This window comes from Gorilla gorilla, chromosome 3, assembly GCF_029281585.2.
Source record: "Gorilla gorilla gorilla isolate KB3781 chromosome 3, NHGRI_mGorGor1-v2.1_pri, whole genome shotgun sequence".
Lineage (NCBI taxonomy): Eukaryota > Metazoa > Chordata > Mammalia > Primates > Hominidae > Gorilla > Gorilla gorilla.
The window spans coordinates 140,057,342-140,065,681 of NC_073227.2; positions in this window are offsets into that span (position 1 = coordinate 140,057,342).

Below are 8,340 nucleotides of genomic sequence, written 5' to 3' on the forward strand. Positions count from 1 at the left end.
TGAGTGCTGTGCCCACAGTGCCTGGGAATCCTTCATCAGGCTTATAACTATTTAAAACGCAAGTCCACCTGAGCATTAAATTTGTAAAATAACCCAGAAGATATGGTGGTTTCTGCATTAGAAGTCTAAGGCAGATTAGGCAGAAATTGTCAAAAAAGCAGTTTCACTGCTGACAAAATCGATCACCTTCTTACTCTCCAGAGATAAATGGGAAGTGTGTCCATCACTTACATAGAAGACCTGCTGGCCTCTAGTTGGGGTATGTTTGGTTTTGTTTTCTAAGTTGGATTTAGTTTGTAGGCTATAGTTTTTCAGTTTTAACCACAATCTATCAAAAAAAGTGGTATGAACAAAATCTTAAGAAAAGAAATTTAAAATAACCTCTGCTTTAAAGGCTAAAAAAACTTATAAAAACTAAGGTTGAAATGTATTTTATATCCCTCTAATTCAAGGTTATATATTTTTTAGTTTGTCTCTCCTAAGTAAAACTTCTATAAATATTAATATTTTTATAAGTCATGCATTTTTTAGTCTTTGTTCAGTTCCTCAAAATGTTTCTGAAGTAAGAGATAGATAATAAATGTATTAATGGTTCTCTGTAAAAGCAGTATCTTTAAAAGGTAAAGTATGGTTCATACTCAATAGACCAGTCAGTCCATAGCTATTTGCTGCCATTCATAGAGTGTGTGCAGCACCTTCTTGAGCCAGGCTTCTCTCAGCACACATTTTGTAAACGCTCGTCTAACTATCCCCTGTGTCATGTGTACAGGGTAATAGAGATGAATTAGGCCTGCTTTGCCCTGGAACAGGGAGAACTGGTATCTTTCCATGAGTACAGCTGCTCCCACAGCATCTAAGAAACAAACTGACAGAGATCTGGCTTGATTATCTTTCTAAGTATAGAAAATGCTTTTGGATTAAAAAATAAAATACCACTGAACAACCTGTGGACAGCCAATGGTGTGGACAAAGTCGGGAAAGGCCGCACCTGTGCTGGGAGATCCCTTCTCTTGGCCTGGCCCCTGGTGAATTTAATGGCCATCTTCTGGTAAGACCCCAGCTTGGTCCTGCATTTATGTGGGTTAGCTATGAAAGGGCACAGTCAACTTCATATTGTCTTGGACAGGTAGAGAAAAGTAATTAAATTTTTCCCCAAACTTTCTTAAAATGCAAAACATTTTAATATGATGTCTGTTAAGCCAGTAACTCACTTTTTGACCTCCTCTATGGCACTTGCGTACTTTGTACTTTCCCCAAAGAGGTTTTTCTGTGCAAATATGTGCAAATGGTAGTTAAATCGTGGTAACTATTGGAACAATTTCCTTTAGTTTTCATCAGTGGTTTTTCAACACGGCTCTTTGAGTACTTGGGGAGTGAGTGTTCAGGGGCTGTGGAAGGAGAGTTGAGGGAGGAAGTCTCTATAACTCCCTCTCCAACATCCTACCCCTCATGCCCAGTCTCATCTGTGTTTTTAAACCTCTAAAATAGATCCTTCTTCACCGAGTATTATTCAATAGCCCATTTAAGTTTGAAAAATTGCTTTTACACTCCCAAATTAACTCTGTGAATAAATGTAATCTAACAATACAAATAGGCTGGGCAGGGTGGCCTCACACTTGTAATCCTAGCACTTTGGGAGGCCCAGTTGGGAGGATCACTTGAAGCCAGGAGTTCAAGATCAGCCTGGACAACATAGCAGGATGCCTTCTACACACACCAAAAAAATGCAAATGAAATTAATCAAATAATCATACACTGGATTGCCTGAATTTTTGTATAGCAGATTATCTATTGGTATCTATAGAGAGGTGACAGTCTAAAACAAAGGTTTGATTCATGGAATGCAGGTCAGTTTTCTAATACACATTCTTAGGCTGGCATAAGGATGGGTAATGTGGCTTCCTACCGTGGACATCCAGGGTCGACACTCTTGGGTTCACAGGGATCGTGCAATTCGTAGTTCCTGCTCTGAACCACCACACACCAAGTTTTATACTTGTTTTATATAGTGAGGGTTCATCGCATGCGCTCAACACTCTCCTTTCCTCCTCCCTCCACTCTACCAAACCTCATGCATCACCATAAAAGGTTGAGACAAATAAAATGTTTCAAAGTTATTAATTTAACAGAATCTTCAGTGCAGCTATTTACTTTAGGAAAACATTTCCAAAGCTCACTGGGAAGAAATATATGTTTGTATCATTCCCTGCATATCTTCTTTTTCGTAAAATATTTCTGTAAAGGTTTTCAGTTTCTGTTGCTTAATGTCTTCTCTATGTTGCAGGTAAAAGAGGGAAGTTCAAACTGGAAACATGTAAAATCTTTGATGAGAGAGTTTTCAAAAAGCCTTTTTTTTTAATGGGGGGGAAGTGGAAACCAGGTTTACATTGTCGTATTTGTTATAAAGCTATATGAATATGTATAAGGCATTTACAACAATGACTGGCACCTATTTCTTTTGCTGTTATTACTCTTCTACAAACTGGCATGAGTAATTAGACATGGAATATATGTAATTATGCATATTTTGGGCCAAGTAGGTGGGCCACTCTCCTGATCCTGAGGTGGTGTGGAGATGGGGAGTAGGGAAGCTCTTGCTGGTAGATAAATAAAATGTGGCAGCCTCCGCAGAAAAGTTTGATGGCTCCATAATAAGTTTTACCTAGAATTACCTTTTGACTCAGCAATTTCATTCCTACATATAGACCCAAGAAAAATAAAAACATACATTCATACAAAATGTTTATAGCAGCATTGTTCATAATAGCCTAAAAGTGGAAACAAATCATATGTTTGTCAACTGATGAATGAATAAACAAAATGTGGTATTGGTGCTAGGAATGAGGGGAATGAGGGTGACTGCTTAATGGGTATAGAGTTTGCTTTAGGGGTAACGAAAATGTTCTGAAAAGAGATAGTGTTGATGGGTACATAATATTGTGAATGGGCTAAATGTCACTAATGGTCAATTGTATGCTATATGTAACTATACTACGACTTTTTAAATAGCAAGAGGGCGATAAGTCCATGTATGAATGAACCTTAAAACATTTTCAATTTGGATATTGAATGCTGCAGTGAAATAGTGGAGAAAATATCAATCTTTAGTAAACAATAGGTGAATTGACCTCAATCAGAGAATTGTAGTAATGAAGAGTAAGTTTTCTGAGAACCAATAGGGACCAATTTTAGCAAATCATATATAGCAATTTATTTATCTTATAAAGAAATAACATATTGTGTTTTTTTCTCTAAAAAAAGTATTGTTTCTTGGCCAAGAGTGTTCCATCCAAATGCCAAATTTCATAAGTATGATTTAACCTGAAAACTAATATTCTGTATATTTGAATAGCACTTCAAGCTACAAGAACACTCAGAGGTTTAACTAACCCAGTTTTCAGTTGTGGAAACTGGAGCTCAGAGCAGTTAAGTGACTTGCTTGTGATGACATAGCTTGCATCACATAGTTACAATTAAGTGTTTAACTTCCAAACCAACCTGTCTTCCACTCTGAGATCTACTTCCCATCACTGTAATACTGCCTGTGAAAGAGCAGGGCCCATCAGAGGCCTAGTTATGAGGACAGTACAATTTACACGTGTACCCACATCAGTAACAATAGGCTGCTGATATTTTTTTCTAGAATGACAGTCTTAATATGTTGTTATGAATATTTTATGTAGTTTAACTTTTTCTCCCATTTTTAAAAACTGTAGCTCTTCAGAACTAAAGGAACACTGGTGCTCTTTCCTTCCAAGGTATTTTGTCAGTATATATATTTTAAATCTTTAATTTGCAATAAAAGAATGTAAATCTCTGCAAAGCAGTATTCCCAAATTATTCCCCTTTTCCTTAATAGAAATTGTTAGACCATCCTCGAACAACTTTTTATTTAGATTTAACATGGCTGCCTCTGTGTAAATATTGTTTTCTCATTTATCTGTATGTTTTATTTTCGAGGAAGTTCTGATTACCACTCTCATCTTTTCCTTCTCTCCATCCTATAGATTGGAGCTAGCATTGTTCTTAAGACATAAATTTTCCAAGCCAGGCTAGTCCGAATGCAGTGGTGTTTATAATTAATTGATCACAACGAGCTACAGATTTATTTATTCCTTCTCCACTTCCACCACTTCACTTGACTAGTCTTTAAAAACAAACACATAAATAAATAAAATAAATTTCCAAGCCAGGCATGGTAGCTTGACCTGTTAGCCAAGCTACTCGGGAGGCTGAGGCAGGGGGGTCATTTATGGCCAGGGCATCAAGATTACAGAGGCTGCAGTGGCTGCAATGAGCTATAATTGAACCACTGCACTCCATCCTGGGTGACAGACCCAAACCGTCTCTAAAAAAAAAGGAAAAAGTTCCTATACATGCTTTCTACCCTTGAACCCAAGAAGATGCTGGGCCTTCCAATCCAGGCAGGAGTGTTTGAGGACTGAATCTCCTGCCCAAATCTGATATCACAGGGCAACTTGTTATTTTGGAGGCCATGCTTTATTTTCCTGAAATATTTTGCGTATTTTTTCAACCCACGATTTGATGTTGCTGAATCTAGCCACATGTTTTTAAAAATACTGTAAGTATATTTAAAATATTAGCAACATAGATTGATTTGAAAATAAGCAATTAGCTAATTTATCCTACTCTATTTTGGGATATTATTAAATTTGATTAGGTACATCAATCTAGCCAAGGAGAAAGACCACCTGAAAGCATTCACCTTCAAATCTTCACTGAGGACATCAAGAAATGTGTCTCTGTAACTGTTTTTGAGACCAAATATTAAATTCCAAGTATTTGCCTTAGGCAGAATGAAAAGGAGATAGAGACAGGGATGATATAGAGATGGGAGGAAGGAAAGGAGAGACAAAGAGAGGAGAGAAAGAAAGCATTTAGAAAATACTGTGTGGAAAAGTGTACTTTTATATATTCATGTATGTTTTCACATGTTTAAAAATTAAGGACTAAGCAATATGAAGCAAGAGGAATCCATGTTAACTACAATACTTAAGCTTGAAAAGAATATTGCATGTTAAATGTTCATGAACTTGGGCCAGGCACGCAGGTGCAGGGTTGTAATCCCAGCATTTTGGGAGGCCAAAGCAGGCAGATCACTTCAGCTCAGGAGTTCGAGACCAGCCTAACCAACATAGCAAAACTGCATTTCTACAAAAAATACAAAAAATTAGCCTGGCACTGTGATGCTGGCCTATAGTCCCAGCTATTCAGGAGGCTGAGACAGGAGGATTGCTTGAACCTGAAAGGCAGAGGTTGCAGTGAACTGTGATCATGCCACTGCACTCCAGCCTAGGTGACAGAGTGCAACTCTGTCTCAAAAAAAAAAAAAAAAAAGTCAATAAACTCTAATGGTTTGTTGTAATAAAGTGATTTTCACAAGCAGACATTTCTTACTGAAATTAAACTTTTTTCCCAATCATCACTAGTTACATACAGAGTAATTTTGGTTATTTCCACTTTTTAAAAATGTTTGCTTATTTTCTATTTAAAGGCTTTTAATTATTTGGAAATAATTGTAAGCATACAGAAAAGTACAAAATAACACTAAGAATACCCATATGCCATTTACCCAGATTGACTTATTTGTTAACAGTTTACCACACTGCTTTTTCATTTTTTTCTGTCTCTCTCTCTTTTTTTTCTCTCTATATATGTATGTGTACACCTATTTTTGAAGGACAGTTATATACACCATAGCCTCTTATTAAATATTTATGCATTTCCTAAGAATAAGGTTATTCTCTTTATAACCACCATTCAGTTATCAACTTCAGTAGATTTAACATGTAGCATGTTTTAATCTCCCATTCATGTTCCAATTTTGTTGGTTGACCCCAATAATGTTTCTTTTCCAGCACAGAATCCACTCCAGGGTCAGGAATGCAGTTAGCTGTTGTGTCAAACACACAGGAGTTTTGAGTTTGAGTCTTTCATTCTGAAGAATGTCAGGATTGAACTGAGCTGAGAGGGACATCACTTTTAAGTCATCAGCATATGTCTACCTCATTCTTTTTAATGCTACTAGGGAAAATAATCAAACCTTTAGCTTCAATTATTGTGTAAGTTTTGATTTCTGAAGTTGTAGTGCAGTAGCCAGGTTGTTCATAAAGATATTCTCCTTTTTTTTTTTTTTTTTTGCCCCTTGCCCTTTACAGCAAGTCTAGATCACACAAAATAGTATTTGTAGGTTGGAAAAAAGGATAGTTCAAAAAAGCTATTTCCTGGCCGATAGCAAAGGCCATGCGAATGTTCTGACCTATTTCCAAATACCAGATGCATTGCTTGAGGGAGCTGAGACTAGAGAGGCCTCCTGTGGGGAAGGACACTCTTGTCTGCCTGCTTTGATTTCATTGTGGCAAATGGTATCATTCAGCATTTTTCACGAAAAATTGCCCTGAAATTTAAAAAAGTGAACTTTAGTTATAATTTATATGAAATAAACATTTCTAATTCTCATCATTCATTTCTGAAGCTCCAAGTTTCCCTTTAATACTGTTTCATTTCATCCTATAGAAAATTTCTTACCATTTCTTACAGTATAGGTCTGGTGCCAACAAATTTTCTTAGCTTCTTTTATCTAAAAATGTCTTTCACCTTCACTCTTGAAAGATATTTTCTTCAAATATAGAATTTTGCTTGCCATTTTTTTCCTTCCAACACTTTAAAGCTATTTCACTGTTTTTTGGTCTCTGTGCTTTGTGATGAGTAGCATATGATCATTCAGCACTGATCATCTATCTGATTTTTCATTTCATTTTTACTACTTTCAAGATTTTCTTTTTTATATTTGGCTTTGAGTAGTTTGACTATGATATGTCAAAGCCTGGTTTTCTTTGAATCTTATTGTGTTTGACATTTCTGAAGTTATTGAATTTGTAAATTTTTATCTTTTGCCAAATTTGGGAAACTTTTAGCCATTATTACTTAAAGCATTTTTTTTTTCTAGACCATTTTGTCTCTTCTCTCATTCCGGGATTACAGTTATGAGTATATTAAAACTTTTTAAAATTTAATTTTAATTTTTTTTTTGACAGAGTCTTGCTCTGTTGCCCAGGCTGGAGTGACGTGGCATGATCTTGGCTCCACTGCAACATCCACCTCCCAGGTTCAAGTGATTCTCCTGCCTCAGCTTCCCAAGTAGCTGAAATTACAGGCACTCACCACCATGCCCAGCTAATTTTTACTATTTTTAGTAGAGATGGGGTTTCACCATGTTGGTCAGGCTGGTCTTGAACTCCTGATCTCAAATGATCCTCCCACCTCGGCCTCCCAAAGTCCTGGGATTACAGGTGTGAGCCACCACGCCTGGCCTAATTTTTATTTTTTAATTGACACATAATTGTACACACTTATAGGGTACATAGTGATCTTTTGATACATGAATATATAATGACCAAATCAAAATAATTAGCATATTCATCATCTCAAATATTTATCATTTCTTTGTGTCGAGAACATTCAGTATCCTCTCCTCTAGCTATTTGAAAATATATAACATTGTTAACTATAGTCATCATACAGTGGTATGATGTATCTATCTGTAATTTTGTGTCCATTACCTAGCTATCTGTAATTTTGTGTCCATTACCAATATCTATCCCTCCATTCCACCTATTGTTTCTTCTCAGCCTCTAGTAAGCCCTGTTCTACTTTTTATGTCTGTGAAATCAACTTTTATTTAGCTTCTACATGTGAGTGAGTACATGCAGTTATTAAACCTATTGCTATTGTGCACAGGTCCCCAAGGATCTGTTAATTTTTTTCAATCCTTTCATTCCCCCTTCTTTGGACTTCGGACTGGATACTTTTTTTTTTTTTTTTGAGACAGAGTCTCACTCTGTTGCCCAGGCTGGAGTGCAGTGGTGTGATTTCAGCTTACTGTAAGTTCTGCCTCCCAGGTTCACGCCATTCTCCTGCCTCAGCCTCCTGAGAAGCTGGGACTACACGTGCCCGCCACCACGCCCAGCTGATTTTTTGTATTTTTAGTAGAGATGGGGTTTCACCGTGTTAGCCAGGATGGTCTCGATCTCCTGACCTCGTGATCCACCTGCCTCAGCCTCCCAAAGTGCTGGGATTACAGGCGTGAGCCACCGTGCCTGGCCAGGGACTGGCCGCTTTCTATTGATTTGTCTTCAAATTTACTGTCTCTTTCATTTGTCATTTCAATTATGCTATTTAGGTCATCCAGGAAATTTTTTCTTGCAGATCTTTCCAGATCTAAAACTTTCATTTTAAAATATTTATATTTCTATGGTAAGACTTTCATATATTTTTATCCTCATGAGCTAATTTTCTTTTACGTAATGGAGCATAATT